This window comes from Eucyclogobius newberryi, unplaced genomic scaffold (genome assembly GCF_026437365.1).
Source record: "Eucyclogobius newberryi isolate DKJ021-1_F unplaced genomic scaffold, fEucNew1.0.hap1 SCAF_21, whole genome shotgun sequence".
In the NCBI taxonomy this organism is placed as follows: Eukaryota; Metazoa; Chordata; class Actinopteri; order Gobiiformes; family Gobiidae; genus Eucyclogobius; species Eucyclogobius newberryi.
Window position 1 is genome coordinate 12,799,516 of NW_027315846.1, and position 15,754 is coordinate 12,815,269.

The 15,754-nt window shown below is 39.5% G+C and overlaps 1 protein-coding gene across 1 annotated transcript in view; it reads right to left on the reverse strand.

Annotated features, from left to right (window-relative positions):
* The window catches only part of ndufaf1 (NADH:ubiquinone oxidoreductase complex assembly factor 1), a 299,207-nt gene extending 283,944 nt beyond the window's left edge, over positions 1 to 15,263 (reverse strand). The window contains exon 1 of the mRNA XM_072457362.1: positions 15,258 to 15,263. The gene's annotated coding sequence lies outside the window, so the exon portion shown is untranslated. The remainder of the gene's footprint in view (positions 1 to 15,257) is intronic.
* Positions 15,264 to 15,754: the final 491 nt, after the last annotated feature.

Below are 15,754 nucleotides of genomic sequence, written 5' to 3' on the forward strand. Positions count from 1 at the left end.
ACATTAATTAACAGTGTGAATCAGTTGACTCAAACTACATGTTGTACCCCCGACTCACCTGGCAATCCCTCATGGCACACCAAAACTCTAGCTGATAAAAACTGTGACGTGGTTGTGTGTCCTGTACATGTAATGATCTGTATTCACTCATAGTATATCCTGAATGTGATTTGCAATAAAAACAATAAAGCAAGAATAGAAAATGGGTGACAAAAGTTTACATCACAGACACTCACAAGCGTAACTATTAAAGGAGACATACTGTATCGTGCTTTTTTCAAGTACTTATAGTAATAGTATGGAACTATAATAATAAAGTTGCAGAATATGTTCCCTGTAAACAAACCTCTGTAGATCATCACTAAAAACCTTTCCAAAACATACAGCTCAGGGTAAAACTTAAATAAGACATCAGTTTTGAATGAGCCGCTTGTACCCGCCTCCGCCCCCCTCACACACACCTCTACCCTCTGCCCCAGGCCCGTGTTGTCCCGGAGAGAGACATAAAGACACGCTGCACTGTTCGCCCCTCGGCTGTCTCCAAAGCTCTCCATACAACTCCTCTCTCAACATCCTCTACACTTAACAACCAGCAGTGTTTGAACACAATCTAGGTCACACCTCACCTTCAGATATAGACTAACTCAAGTAAATTCATGAGAAAGAATAATCAAAAGATGTAGTATCAAGCAAGTGGTGTTCAATTATATGGCATACAGTACTTGCTTGGTATTTTGTATTCATTGTTTGCCCTAGTTCACCAGTTCAGCTGAATTACATTGCTAAATATATAAAATGTAGTCAAAAACTGGGAAATCTACATCATATATTATGATATTGTAAGCCTCTACTCTCTGTTGGCTGACAATGAAAAAGGTTTTGACAGGACACAGCTCTTGAACTCTTGTTAGTCTATGGCACATGATTGACAAGACATTAGCAAAAATTGTCAATATAACTAAGAATCAATATATTTAATCAAATATGCACAACATTCTCTCATTAAAAAGACAAATACCTTCCTTTCTTGATTTCTTGAGGACTTTGCTTTATCAAAAAAGTCCAACACACTTTCACACTGCTTGGTGTTTTATATGAATTTATATTGTCATTGTCTTTTTTTGTCAAAAAAAATTCTGCTCAAAAACTCTGCTAAAACAGATTGTTGCAACCTCTCACAAGTCTTTGTTATATGACACCGTGAGCCTCTGCTGACAAAAACATAACAAAGAGCCAGTAATCTTTGTGTCAGTCCATGACATGCGATTGACAAATGATTAGCATAAACTACCAAATTAAGAATTAAGAATGACACAAAATCATTCTCCTTTCGACATACAAACCAACGACTCAAAAGCAATATTTGATTCTGGACCGTAAGGAATACACTGAACTAACTGAGGCCTTTAAACCATCTGACGACTGTTAAAAGTCAGCAGTCTCTTTGAATCACTGCTGTTTACTCGCGCTGACCTGGTCTTGGACTCGGCCTCCTCAGTGTGGTCTCTTCTCAGACATTACGACTCACTTTGGCCCTGCTCCAAATCTGATTGCACTTGGCCTGACATGCAACTGTGTGCCCTGAACTGTGGGTGCCCCCGGAGTCATGGCGGAGTTACAAGTCCCTGAGCTGTAGTATTTGAGCTCATTTCGATGCAGTACAACGCGCTAGAGAGAAAGGGAAGAGTGTGTCAGAAATAACAATGGGATTCGTCTTTGCAAACGTCTCCGGTGAGTGGGTTTGAAGAAGGCGTGTGTTTGACAGTGATGACTTAATTGACGCATCTCCAAAATGTACGCAGTAAGTACCGGTAGGTAAATGTATGGCAAAGGCTGGTCTTTTAAAAGCACATGGACAAATAAAGATGTATTAGTGCATAGAATAAATTATAAAACCAGTAGCCATGTCTACAATTGTATCCAATTTAGTCGATTAAAGACATTCTTGGTCGACTAAACCATTCCCTCTGCATCAATTTGTCGACTAAAAGGGGGCAACAAGTTGACAAAAAACAACACCACAAGAACACACATGTAAAAATAAACCAAAAACATGTATCTGCAAAACGGCTTATTAAACTCATTCCAAAAATAATTCATTCCCTGCCTATTCTGTGATTCATAAAAAAATTATAAAAGAATTTGCCAACTAACGATAACGTCAACTAAGTCTCCATCGTTCAATGAATCGACTAAACAGCTTAAGGAACAGAGCAGGGGTGGGCAAACTGCGGCCCACGGGCCACATACAGCCCGTTATAATCCGGCCCGCCAAACATGCCAAGTAATATTTAAAAGAAAGAAAAAATATATTTTTTTGTTTTGTTTTGCCCTTAGGCATCTGTCTGCACTTGCATCCTTAATAAAGATGACGTGAATTGACAGAAACGTTATATTTTATTTGATATAAAAAATAAAACACCAATGATCGCGGGCCGGCCCTCCGCTACTTGCCTGGATTCGAATATGGCCCTCAGAGGAAAATAATTGCCCACCCCTGGAATAGAGCCTAGTTTCCAGCAGTGATTACTTTGATGACAAAACCAGAACTACAAGTGGATAATTCAATGGCTAAAAGCTTTTTCAACATGGTATGGAACTGAATCCATAAAAAGATTGACTATTAAGAAATGTGTTATAGTGCCGTTTCAGGACCCATATTACCACAGTGACAGTTTTTGATACCAGAAGCACTTTCACTTTTCCCTCCATATCACAGATTGGCCCAAATTAAAAGACAGAGGGCTGTAGGAGAAACCTCTGGACCCTGGTAAACCACCTAAGTAGTCTAATGCCTCTGAAAAGACATCTAACAACACGGAAAACAACACATCTCATATCTTTAATATAATCAAATTTACCACTGAGCTACGCTACAATAAATGGAAATAAGGCAAAAATGTAGACATACCCAGGACTAAATCAGGTCCAAAGCAGAACTAAACCAGGTCTATCTGCTTAAAGCCCATTGTTTCCAGGCCTCCTCGTCAGATCGGTGTTGTTATGTTGATCCTTGAGAAGCTCTTATGTGCTCTTTGTTGGTGCGGCGTCCATTGAGCGCTGCATTGTGGGCCAAATCTCATTGAGCCCGGTGAATGGAGCTGCTGTGTATACTCCACAATGACGTTCCCATCGGTGGAGTGAGACGTCAGCCTGTCACAACAACCCTCTCCTGTTTTGTCAGATTTTATGGTGATACATCTTGTTTCTTTTGTGCTTGGAGAGTAAATAATTCCAGCTTGGCAGAACCTCTTCAACAACCTCCCCTCTCAACCATTCTCATAATTATGTCACACCGTCCAGATTGCATTAGTAATAGAAATGTAGCATGTGTGGTTATCCTTTCATTATTAAGGGTTTTTGCGAATTTTTTGTCTGTACTTTTGTTTCAATCAATTAACTTTATACCGCAAAATAGACAGTAGTTTCTTTGTTGCTGCTTTGCTTATTAGCCAACGTCAGGTGGAGATAAAGGACACTTTAACTCGCTTCAAAACAATTAGTTTCCTCCACACACAGATTGAGAAACAATGTCCAAACTCTGTATCGGTGATAAATATGAGCGCAGTTTTTCTACGACGGTTTACTTGATTATCTTCTTTTATATGTCACAAATGAAGCAACTATTTAGCAGAGTTGTAGAATTATATTAGACATGTATTTATAATCAGACTGCAGCAGCTTTTTCACATTTTAGTTGTACTCACCATTGCCTTTTTGCCACAAGATTGTCTCCAGCGAATTTGCAACTGAACAGTTTTTACACAAAGACTTTGAAAATGAAACTGTTTTAGCAGTTTATTTGTCCCGCTGCTAAATGACTTTACCAGAACGTGAAGTGTTACTATGTGCTTTACCACTCGGACTGCCCACTGCCGCCTTTGCCAATGTAAACTGAATGTGCCACCGCGACAGGACAGCTAATCCTAGGGCGACACCAGCCTCACACTCTTTGCTTATTCAGCTAATAGTGCTGACCTTAAAACAACTTGGTCTTCAGTCTGGTGTAATTGACATGTTGTTGTTTGGGTTGAATAGTTAGTGAAGTAGTTAAAGCGTATTGTCCAGTCTGGTGGTGAGCGCCTGCACTTTGTGGGTTCTGTGCTGCCCTTAGTGGCCTGGGTTTAATTCCCCACTCTTCACCCTCATCTGTCCTAACAAAAAAAGCCTACACATAGGAAAATATTAAATTCAAATTGTGATATTGATATTATTGAGATATTTATATAAAAAAACATGTATTCATGCCTCAGAGTGTTAATTTAACTGTGTCAAAATAACAAAAAAACAGAAACCGAGACTAATGCAAGGATAATTTAGACCAAAATCAGAAAAATGAAAAGCCTTTTTTAACGTTACCTTTTTTAAGAAATAGCTTCTGTCAGATGGAGTCTTGTTTGCTTTATATTTCGTTTGTTGCGGTAACGATTATTGTGTTAGCAAATATTGCAACATCGAGACTTTTGCAATGATGATCAGAAGATAAATACAGAGCATATATGGAAAGGTGACCACAAACCATGATTGATACATTGAAAAATATTACACAAACCAAACAAAAAAGTGAAACTGAAATCAAGTTCACACTGGAAAATTCAATCAAGTGAATAATGATTTAGGAATCCTGCGGAAACTGTCTACAGATGTATGAGGGTCTCTTCTCTTGTAAATGCGTTCCTAAAAAGAGAAACATGTTCCAGACAGTCCTACTGTTCGAGATGTCCCCGCAGCAGCAGCACAGCAGCAGCAGCAGCAGCAGCAGCAGCAGCAGCAGCAGCAGCAGCAGCAGCACAGCAGCAGCACAGCAGCAGCAGCAGCAGCAGCAGCAGCAGCAGCAGCAGCAGCAGCAGCAGCAGCAGCACAGCAGCAGCAGCAGCAGCAGCAGCAGCAGCAGCAGCAGCAGCAGCAGCAGCACAGCAGCAGCAGCAGCAGCAGCAGCAGCAGCAGCAGCAGCAGCAGCACAGCAGCAGCAGCAGCAGCAGCAGCAGCAGCAGCAGCAGCAGCAGCAGCACAGCAGCAGCAGCAGCAGCAGCAGCAGCAGCAGCAGCAGCAGCACAGCAGCAGCAGCAGCAGCAGCAGCACAGCAGCAGCAGCAGCAGCAGCAGCAGCAGCAGTAGCAGCAGCAGCAGCAGCAGCAGCAGTAGTAGCAGTAGTAGCAGTAGCAGTAGCAGCAGCAGCAGCAGCAGCAGCAGCAGCAGCAGCAGCACAGCAGCAGCAGCAGCAGCAGCAGCAGCAGCAGCAGCAGCAGCAGCACAGCAGCAGCAGCAGCAGCAGCAGCACAGCAGCAGCAGCAGCAGCAGCAGCAGCAGCAGTAGCAGCAGCAGCAGCAGCAGCAGCAGTAGTAGCAGTAGTAGCAGTCGTCCCAGGCTTTGTGTGCCCGTGTGGTTTGGGTGTGGTGGATCCAGCGTGCTGTGGACTGTAGTGCGCTGGCATGTGTGGAGCGGACCAGGTGAGGCTGCAGTGCCCCCTACTGGCACAGGCCGGAACATATGTTTACCCCGGAGGAGGCTTATGGGATAATGGAGTTTGTGGGATCTCAAGCAGAGAGGGAGAGTATGAAGAAAAATAATCATTATGGTATTGATTGTGTGGATGCTGGTTTTCTACAACCGCTAACAGTGTATTTAAGTCATAATGTAATAGATATGATCGAGACAATATTATTGTCAATACCGTCATTGTTATTTAGATCTTGATTGTTAATTGTAATCTGTTGGGAGTAAACAAGGATCCAATCATCCAAATTTACTATGTTCTGTAAAAGTTGAAGAAAAGAAAAGTAGCTATTAACTGGGGCAAGTTTGGTCAGTAAAAAGTCTAAGCATCTATAAACGTTATTTGTTAAAATTAGATTCAAGAACTAAATACTTAGGGTGATAAATATTGGTGAGTCAATTTGCCAGATCATAAAATAACAGAAAATGTTCTGAAAAATAGAAATGTGTTGAAGTGGTGATGCATGCAAGATATGCAAGTCAAACAAACAAGTATTTGTGTCTGCAAACTACAGACTTGTTTTCTGGTGGGTGGGTTATCATTAATTAATGGTAATTGTTGCATTAATCAATTGGCACTTTTCCAAGGGAAAGTCATTGAAGCGAACACTCCTTCCATTCAGCTGAGCTCTCTAATCATATCAATCTCCTCCTCGGTGCAATGCTAACTGGTTTTGTTGTGTTTCCGGACTCAGGAGGTGCCAGAGGAGCACTTTGTCGCGAAGCTGCTGGGGAGGTGCCTCGTCCCATTAGGCCTTTCCCATGAACCCCCTGTCCCATGCTGCGTGGGCTGGACTGGCCCTCCTCCTGGCTGCTAACCGCTATTCCAACACATCAATAGCTCTGTGTGACTCCCCCAAAGCAGTAACTATGAGCACCCTCCCCCTAGAGAACAAGTGCAGGACCAAGTGTGGTGCTACAGAGGCCTTGGGTGCACTTGGTAGAGTGGTAAATAAGAGGTTTGGGATAAAGCATGAGGTAAAATAAGATTGAATTGATGTTTCACAGTGAGTACAGCCGGGACCAAATCATGTAGAGGCATTTGGGTGATAATGATGAATTAGTTTGGGTTTAAGACTTCCAGGTCCACTTCACCAATGAGCTGTTATTAGCTGGTGGTCTGGGTGTAATTTATATGTTGCTGAGTCTTTGTCCTCTGATTGGAAGGTTTGTGGTTTGTAATAGTGCTGTACTTAAGTAACATGTTCAGGTATCTGTAGTTTACAATAGTAAATACAGACTTTTTTATTTTTACTTTATTCCATTTGAGACTGGAAGAGGTTTTAAAACACTGACATTCTGCCTGACGGTTTTGAGTTCAAGCACCAACTCTTAGCACACACACATTTATTAGACTGATAAATGTTGACCAAAAGATGCACAATTCTTTATCAAAATCATTACATTTGATTCTTAACAGTTCTCAAAAGCTGTGTGAATTACTTTTATGTTTTACAGCACAGAGTTTAAAGGTGTACTTGAATACGTATTTTTTTCTTTTCCTTGAGTATAATTTATTTTTACTTAAGTACGGAAACACATGAGTCCCTCTTTCACACCAGTTGGCGACTGCAGGCTTTTAAATTGAAAATATTTACAAATAAAACTTTAAAATGGTTGAAAATCAAAAAAAAAATGTTTCTTTTTTGTTTTTTGGCTTTATTAGACAGAATGCATTGTTCAAAATGCATTTAATGACACTATGGCCGGCTGCACTTGGAGCCTGGGTTTGGGGTTAGTCACAATTATTTGTTTTTAGTCTGAAAAGATAGAAAAACACTTAATAAACATGACCATGTTTTGCATCAAAAAGTATTTTCCAAGCACTCTAATGATAACTAATAATATTAACCCAGAAAACAGGAATATAAACGCATTTAAACCATAAATAAAAATGACAAAGTTGAGTTCCCCAGACGAGGCCGGCGTGCCAGCACCGATACCCAAGCCGCCGATTGAGAATCTCTTATTTAGACAATGGTGCAGTGTTTGTGCTACAGTAGGATTTATGATGGAGCTATAGTTTACACAGAGGAGCGAGTTCCCAAGGACACGAGACAAGTTGAGACAGGGAGGACAGGATCCAGCCTGGACAGGACGGGAGCTGTCCTGATACAGACACAGGACAGAGGAGGGGATGTGGGTACAAAGTGTGAGAGCAGGAGGCCAGGAAAAGATACTAAGAAGGTTGAAAAAGTCATCATGTGTTGCAATGAACCAAATATCAATGTACATTAAAGAAGTGGTTACACCTCTGCTATGATCCTGCACCAAACCTATCATGGACGAGCATAATCACTACGTTTATTTGCAGGCCCGAAAAACTGGATAAGTGGCCAATTTAAACAGATTTTTTTAAGGTGTCTTGATCCAAATCCCAAACACCCCAATAACACACCTCGATAAATCTGTATCTAGACATATTGATGCTGCAGCCACGTGTTTGAACGTGTAATCACTCGTTTTAGATCAGCAGAGATACGAGCAAAATGCGATCCCTCCACCACGGACTGGCACATGCTGTTTGGTTTTGTTTTGTTGTGCTGCATTCAAATTAAAGTTGAAAACTACTGGCGTTTCAATGTTTTTTTTCGTTGAGAGCAGAAACTTATGAGCAACGCAGTTATAGCATGCATGAAAATCAAATGCTCAAAGTGTGTGTAATCAACATTTTTGTTAGCAATTAGCTGCAATTAGCAGCTAATGCTATAGATGCCCCCAAACTTCTTTTAGCTGCATGTCGACTGGGACAAGAGGGTCTGTTTAGTGCACACTCAGAGTTCTCTGTGCATGTAATCCTAGTGTCTGAACTATTACATTCAAATTACTGTGTAAATCTTTGCCAACAGAAAAACAAAAATTCAGTGCCTCTTGGTGAATTTAATATTAACAAGAAAATCATAAAAGAAGTAGTGATTTATGTTCATAAGAATTCCTAGAATTCCTAACTCATTGCTTCATTATAGCTGTTATTTCTCATTCATAGCACAGGGAATGGTGTGTTGAATGAGGTGTGAGGATGAAGTTGAATTGTTGTACAATATACATTAGGCATATGTACTGAGGTTGCCATGGTTACTGCAGCCTCTGGTTATAAATATAGGCCTATATTGTGAGGACTGGATTGCTGGAATTAGCATAGGCTACCTGAAGGTCACTGTACAATACAACCTGATTTTTACTTACATTTTTGTACAATTGATATATAAGCAGTGACTCTCAATATTACCGCCTGTGAGTGAATGGTTCTGTGTCTGTGCCCTGCAACTATATTGAATATCACACACCAAAGTGCTTCTCAAAGCACCACATGGAACTTTCAAACCATTGAAAAAAAATTCTCTAAAATTCATTAAAAAAATGTAAACTTATTTCAAGTCTCTAAATCTATTTTTTAAAGACAGTAGCTGTAAAAGACAAAAACCCAACAAATGCCCAAACTAGTGTCAATCAACCCATTCCTCCAACAGTCCATTATCAAAGAATGTCCAGGCAGGATTTAAAATATGATTTTCCTTTGTTGTTTATTTATTAATCCGAAGTGACGCTACTGCCATCTAGAGGATGTAAGCCACTTGTTGCCCTGTGGGCTTTGCCAACAAAGAGTCTCAAAACAAAGGATTCCTCTTCTGTAACGTCCCCAAAGACCCAGAAAAGGATTACTGTGGTCAGGAGGGACCAGTGGACTTACAGAAATCATCCCGGACTGAGATATGAGCTGTTTGTTTCAGGTAGTTAGCACCTGGCTAATGCTAGTTTACATGTTATTGTGGCTAATAACATTCAGCCTACTTGCAGACAGTTTTAATTTTCTAATATCCAACTGTCCGGGTGTTATATTTTCGGATCAGGCAGTGACTCACATACACACTAAGTCTGTGCTCTGTAAAGCTTTGAGGGCTTGTCCGGTGCAGAGGACTTGTGGACAAGAAAGTTTAAATGCAAATGTCTGCAAAAGTTTGATGCAAAAGTAAACAAGGATCAAAGCCCATAACTTCTGTCTTCTTGAAGTATCAACCCTCTTCATTTTCAATTGTATGCACTGTGTTCATAACTGTCTAATAGTAGAGTTAGGCAACAGCATGAGAGACGTTTTCAAAATGGTGGTAGCAACAAATAAGTCCCGTTGATTGATTCAACCTATAAATTAGAGTGAATCAGACATCAGAGGCCAAAACACTGCCTCAAACAGTCCAGACATTTGTTTGTACTGGCAGGGTTCAGAAGCTTCAGTTGTTGAGTAGTAGCAAACCTCTAAAACAATTGACAATCACATTCGTCTACATTTCTACTGCGTATGCTTGTAGCGAAAAGATTACAATTTGTGTAAGACATTCAAACTGTGCTACTACTGGTGATTCCTAATTTACTCAATGCATAGCTTTCTCCTATTTGCAGCCGTACAAAGCCTAACTACACTTGAGGGAGGTGTGAACGTATTAATCTGAAAGTTTCAAAGGGCAAAAATGTGCAGAATTCCTGGTGGGATGTAAAGACTGGGAAAACATCTCACTCAGCGCGGATAAATATTTGGATTAATCCCGGTTTTCTCATGCATAGTGGGGCCTTAGACGCACCTTGAGCCCCGGGATGAGTTAAGTAAGGCCCAGCGGCTTAGAGAGATCAATTGGACGGCCCCCCCCTCGCGCCCCTCTGCACCCTTCAGCACCCCTGCATCCATTCACAGAGCAACAGCAGTGGGGCGAGATGGAGGAACAATCATGTGTGAAATAGACTCTTCATCAAGACGCTACACACAGTTTGGGACAGCGCCTTAATCCTCCTTGGATCGTCAGAAATAAGGGGAATTTAAGGACAGGCCTTTCTTTGGGGACAGAGGCAGTTGGCGGGGCAGAGGAGCTATGGCCAACACATGTGCCTGTGCAGATTAAGGTGATGATTTTAAAACGCAGCGGTCGAGTGAGCAACGATAACAGCCTCCCTCTCGGCACGGCGGGCTCTTCCCCTCACGTGCGTTGTGTTTGTGAAACTGACTGATGCAAGATTTTCTTTGAGCGCGGTAAAGCACATAAGAATTCATGCACTTTTTAAAGCTTGTAAAGTGAAAGGGGTGTTTGACAAAGGGTTGGGTGTGGGGAATGAGTGTAGAACGACTGTAAAGATGCACATACTTGTTGCTGGATCAAAATGGACACACACAGAGAGAAAAATAGATAAATATTTATTGACTTGAGACTGCTAGGCTAATAGTATTTTGACTAATTATGTATTCATTTTAAAAGTTTTTTGGCCCAAAGGCTTTATTAGCAGGAGTCAGTATCAAAGTTGCTGGATATTGGCAGGAACTGGAACATGCTTTGTATACCCTGATCCAGAGTGTCCCAAACATGCTCAGTGAGAGACACGCCCATTGTTGTGCCGTTCATCCACAACCATCACCTCATGTTGGAGCAGGATAAGATAAGATAAGATATGCCTTTATTGTCCACACATGGGGAAATTTTGGTGTTACAACGCAGTAGATACAGGGGGAAAGGACAGATAACTTATAGGAAGTTTAAAAAAAACACTCTTAATAGAAGAACTTTTATAAACAAAAACTCTTATTAACAAAACCCCTGTAAACAGGTCCTATCTTAATAGGGAATGGAGGAAAAAAAATAAAGATAAAATAATATAAAATAATAATAATAATACAAATAGCTGGCAAAAGACAAATAATACTACTAATAATGGTAAAGTAAACACTCTTATTTACATCAGTTATGTATAATATGCACATGAATATGACATTAATTGCGTGTGAGTATGACAGTAATTGCACATGAATATGACGGTATTGCACATGGTTAAGTCAGTATTGCACATGTTCAGGGCTAGCAGTGTTTATGGATAATGCACGGTTCATGCTGCAAGGATCTGCACACAATTCCTAGGGGCTAAAAACATCACAGTCTTGCATGGTCAGTATATGTATGTTGTTAAAATATAAGTGTGCACATAATAAGTGTGCAAAATAGACAAGTTTGTGCTAATAAATGGTCACCTTTACATCAAGGAACCGGCTCCAGCCCTCGGACACGATGCACCCGTGGGAGCTGGGATCAGGCCACAAACTTTATCGACCAAAACAGAGTTCTTCACAGCTTTGCTCAAAATCTAAACAGTATGTAAACTATCCTGAACCTTACATGTCATTTTACATAACAAGCATGATGCCAGGATTTTTAGGTGATGACATCGAAAGGGCCAGAAAACTGTAAGTAATCCTGGGACCTCCTTCAACATACAAAGCTGTTGGATGAGGCTCTTTAATGGAGCGCACTGTGGTGAGCTCCAGATGGTCAGAACCATTCAGGCCTTTGGCTCCAGGCCCACACACTCCTGTGGACAGGTCTCAAATGAGCTCTCAAAAGACTGAAAAACTGAAGATAATATACTATGTACAGAAATTGAATGAACAACTGCTCCCTTTTACATTGTTGTTCTTTTCTTTCAGAGTAAATACCATCAGTCTAGTCATTTGTAGATGTGATTTTTCATGTATCCAGCCTTAGGTAAAATATAAATCAGCTTAAAATGACTGTGGTGGATTTTATTTGTATAGCACATTTCATAAATACATGCACGTAATAGTAACATAAAACAGATATCTAGTTTTAAAAGTCAGCAAAATAAAAAAATAATCATAATTTCAAACAGATTGAACTAGGCCAAATGAAGTCAGAACAATAGAGCAAATAAAAGCAATACATTAAATAAATAAAACTGTACAAAAGAAAAAAATATTAAGAATAATACATAACTAAAATCAAAGGAATACAAGACAACAGAGGACTACACAACTCAGTAGTATGCAATTGGATGAGGGCCAAGATGTAATTCTAGAATGAACAGTGATACCTCAACATAAAAAAGGGGACAATCAGGGTTGTTTTGTCTCTTACAACTGTATCATAACGTGAGTCTATACAGTTTATATACAGCTTGGTTTCACAGTCAAAAGAAACAAAAAAAGAACAATATTTTCACTTCCTTCTCCTTAATATTCTTCATACATGCATAATTGTTATCTCCAGCGCCAGACACGGGACATTTAGCTTTGTTATGACTTCACTTACACAGAGGAGACTGTAGAAGACATTTACAGTCATCCGTCCCCTTATTCTTCTCAACAGACCTCTGCAATTTCAGTTTTCTCCCAATTAATTTCCATTTATTTGAGCAGAAGTCTGGCTTCGGGTCGTGATGTGCTGTTGATACTACGGCCGGCGAGGAAAGGACAATCCCACAAGGAAATAATTGAATTTTTATCTGTTTTACACCATAATGAATCCCTAGACATTAGCAACGTCTTAGGAGCGAGGACTGAGGGGACAGAATAATGACATAGTTTGCTCTGAATGTATAGGCCAGCCAGTCTCACACTAGACTCGAAAATAACCAGGGGCTGAAAAGTGCATTCAAGACATTTGTGACACAGCCACACACCCTCTATTTGACCCAAAAGAAGTGCACAGAAAGGCTATTATCAGATAACAGAATAGACTATCAGAAATCACTTTCAGGGAGAGATCGTCCTGGGACAAATGTGTACAGATTTGATCAGTTTATTTGCAAATTTGCCAAAAATAAAACAAAGCAGAATGCAAGCCTGAAAATAAAATGGTAACGTAGCATTTTTTCCAAGATGTAAAGAAAACATGTGAAGATTATATACGCACAACATTTTTATGACCTATTTTTAACATGATGGTGTAAATACAGAATGACATCCTTGTGGCCACGGACATTGAGGCACAAAATAAGAGAAATACATAAAAACAATCATTCCTATGTTATATTATTTACTGAAGAAAAGAGGTGCTCCCTGGATTTAGAAAAATAGTAAGGTAACGTACCAGACGCTCTTCGAGATTGTGGGCAATAAACGAGAAAGAGAAAGAGGCCAGAGGCAAGTCTGGTGATCTTTCTTCTTTTATTGCAAAAATGCTGCCCGGCCCTGATGAAGACACGCTGACATTGAGTTAAAACGTGTTTCTAGTAAAGAATGAGAGCTCACCAGACGTGCCACGGACAGCTCTTTCTTAAGATGATGTATTTATTACTGTAAAATAAGGCAAATGATACCTCCAGCCACAATGAGTCAATAATGAGATAACATACTGTAAAGATAAATATCTGTAAATAAAAGTCAGCTTTATAATTAATACGCAACGCTAATGACACCATTTTACCCCGGATTACCCTCATTAGAGCCATTATTAACTGTCACTAAATGTCAGATCCTATATGTCCCAGCCTCAGTCCTGCTGCACCACAGTGATATTCAACAGCTCACGGCTCTCATACAGATACATTAATAGGAATTATCAGACAAAGAACTTGATTTGGTAAGGTTGACAAACTACTCTGTGGTTCAGCACTTTGAATTAAAAGTTATATCAAATTCAAATGGGGAAACCTTTTGTCAGTTTCACTTTAAGGAAAGGGGATTTATTGGATTTAAGATGGCAATGGTCCTCCAACGCCATAGCAAATAAGTGCATCAAATGGAGAATATTATACCTTTGAATGGGGGAAATGCCCTTAAAAACCTTCAAATCAAAAAGGAATTTCTTCAAAACTACAAATACTCAGTTGCTTGCAGGACCGATGGGCTCATTAATGACTTTCACTCACCAATTTGTGAAGATAGTTCTTTGTTATACAATCGAGGCTTTTAAATGGGGTTAAGATGCTACTATTGTTTATCTAACAAGACAAATATTTAATAAATTGGCAGTTTTAAGATTATAAGATATAGTTAGATATAGAGATTGTTCTTTATATTACAATAGAAATGATTAGATTAAATTGTAAATCTACTCTTTAGATATTTTATAGCAAAGTATAATGTAATCAATATTATAAATTGTGATCAATTGCACTTTCCCATAAAATATCAAAAAGATAAAGTCACAAATGTTTAATCTGATTATTTCAATTATTGAAAAGTCACGTTCATTTCTTGTATTACTATAAAAAACTGCCTTTCAAAAATATTAATTTTAGCTGCCCCCAATCTGTATTAAATAATACTGGCCTATAAAATGTCGTGATGTTGTTATATTTATTTATTATATTGGCCCCAAAAACATGCTATTTTAATTCTTACTTCTTGAAAACCATGTTATTATTTAAAAACTAAAAACTGATACATAATTATAAATCAATAATTATACTTGCTTCTGTTTGTGCCCTCTTCGCAGCCCCACTTAAGTCGGTCTATTGTGTGTTTCCTCGTTTATCGCTTAATTAACCCAGGACTCTGACAATCAGTATAAATCACACACAAGGAGAAGAGCAGCTAATGAAACCAGATTAGGAACCCAATCACAGCCACAAATGAGCACGAATCACGGAGTCAGCCCTGCTATTAAAAGACCATTAACACGACTACCACAAACCTATTTCCGTCTGTTACAATGCAATAACTACAGCGTTGATATGGGTGAATTGCATTAAAACTCATGACAAATCAAGTTTAATCCAGATCTAAACTAATGTAAACAAGAGTCCATGAATGAAATCAGCATTAAAGTAAAATGTATTTGAGTGTTACTGTTTCAGCAGTACTTTTACGTGTGTACTATATCAATATTTGTAAATGTTGGTTAAAAATGAAGCTTTTCGCATTGGCAGTGTAGAAAAGCCTCATGGTGGATCAGGGTGGCTTTTTAAGGTGATGACATCCGAAAGGTCAGAAAGTGTAAATAATCTTCAGACCTCCTTCAGCACACAGAGCGCTTAAGAAAAGACTCTTTAATGGAGCGCAGTGTGGTGAGGTCGTGGTGGTCTCGCTCAGAACCAGTCAAACATTTGGCTCCGGACCCCACACACTTCTGCGGAGGTCTCAGAAGAGAAATGTGTTTGTGAGTCAAGAAGGGTCAGAACAGCCAGAGACCACTGAGTAGTTTTCCATGCATTCTGTTTTATATTGAATTGCATCTGTTTGTATATTTTCTCACCACAAACTAGTTCTTTTTCTGTGTAGTTCATTCAAGTTTATATTCCAGCAACACAGGGTTATACTTCAGTGGGCCCATTGTTTCAAGTTCATGTTCAAGTTTCATGCCTGGATAAAAAAATAAAGACCCTTTAGATTTCATAGAAGGATTGGGCTTCTGCTTCCTGTTTATAGAGGGTTTTGCCTATTAAAATGATCAAATATTTAGCTTTTAATTTATAGCTGTCACTCAGAAAAAACCATGAGTTCTTAAAATGCAGACGTTTGTTGTCATTTTGCAAGTTATTAT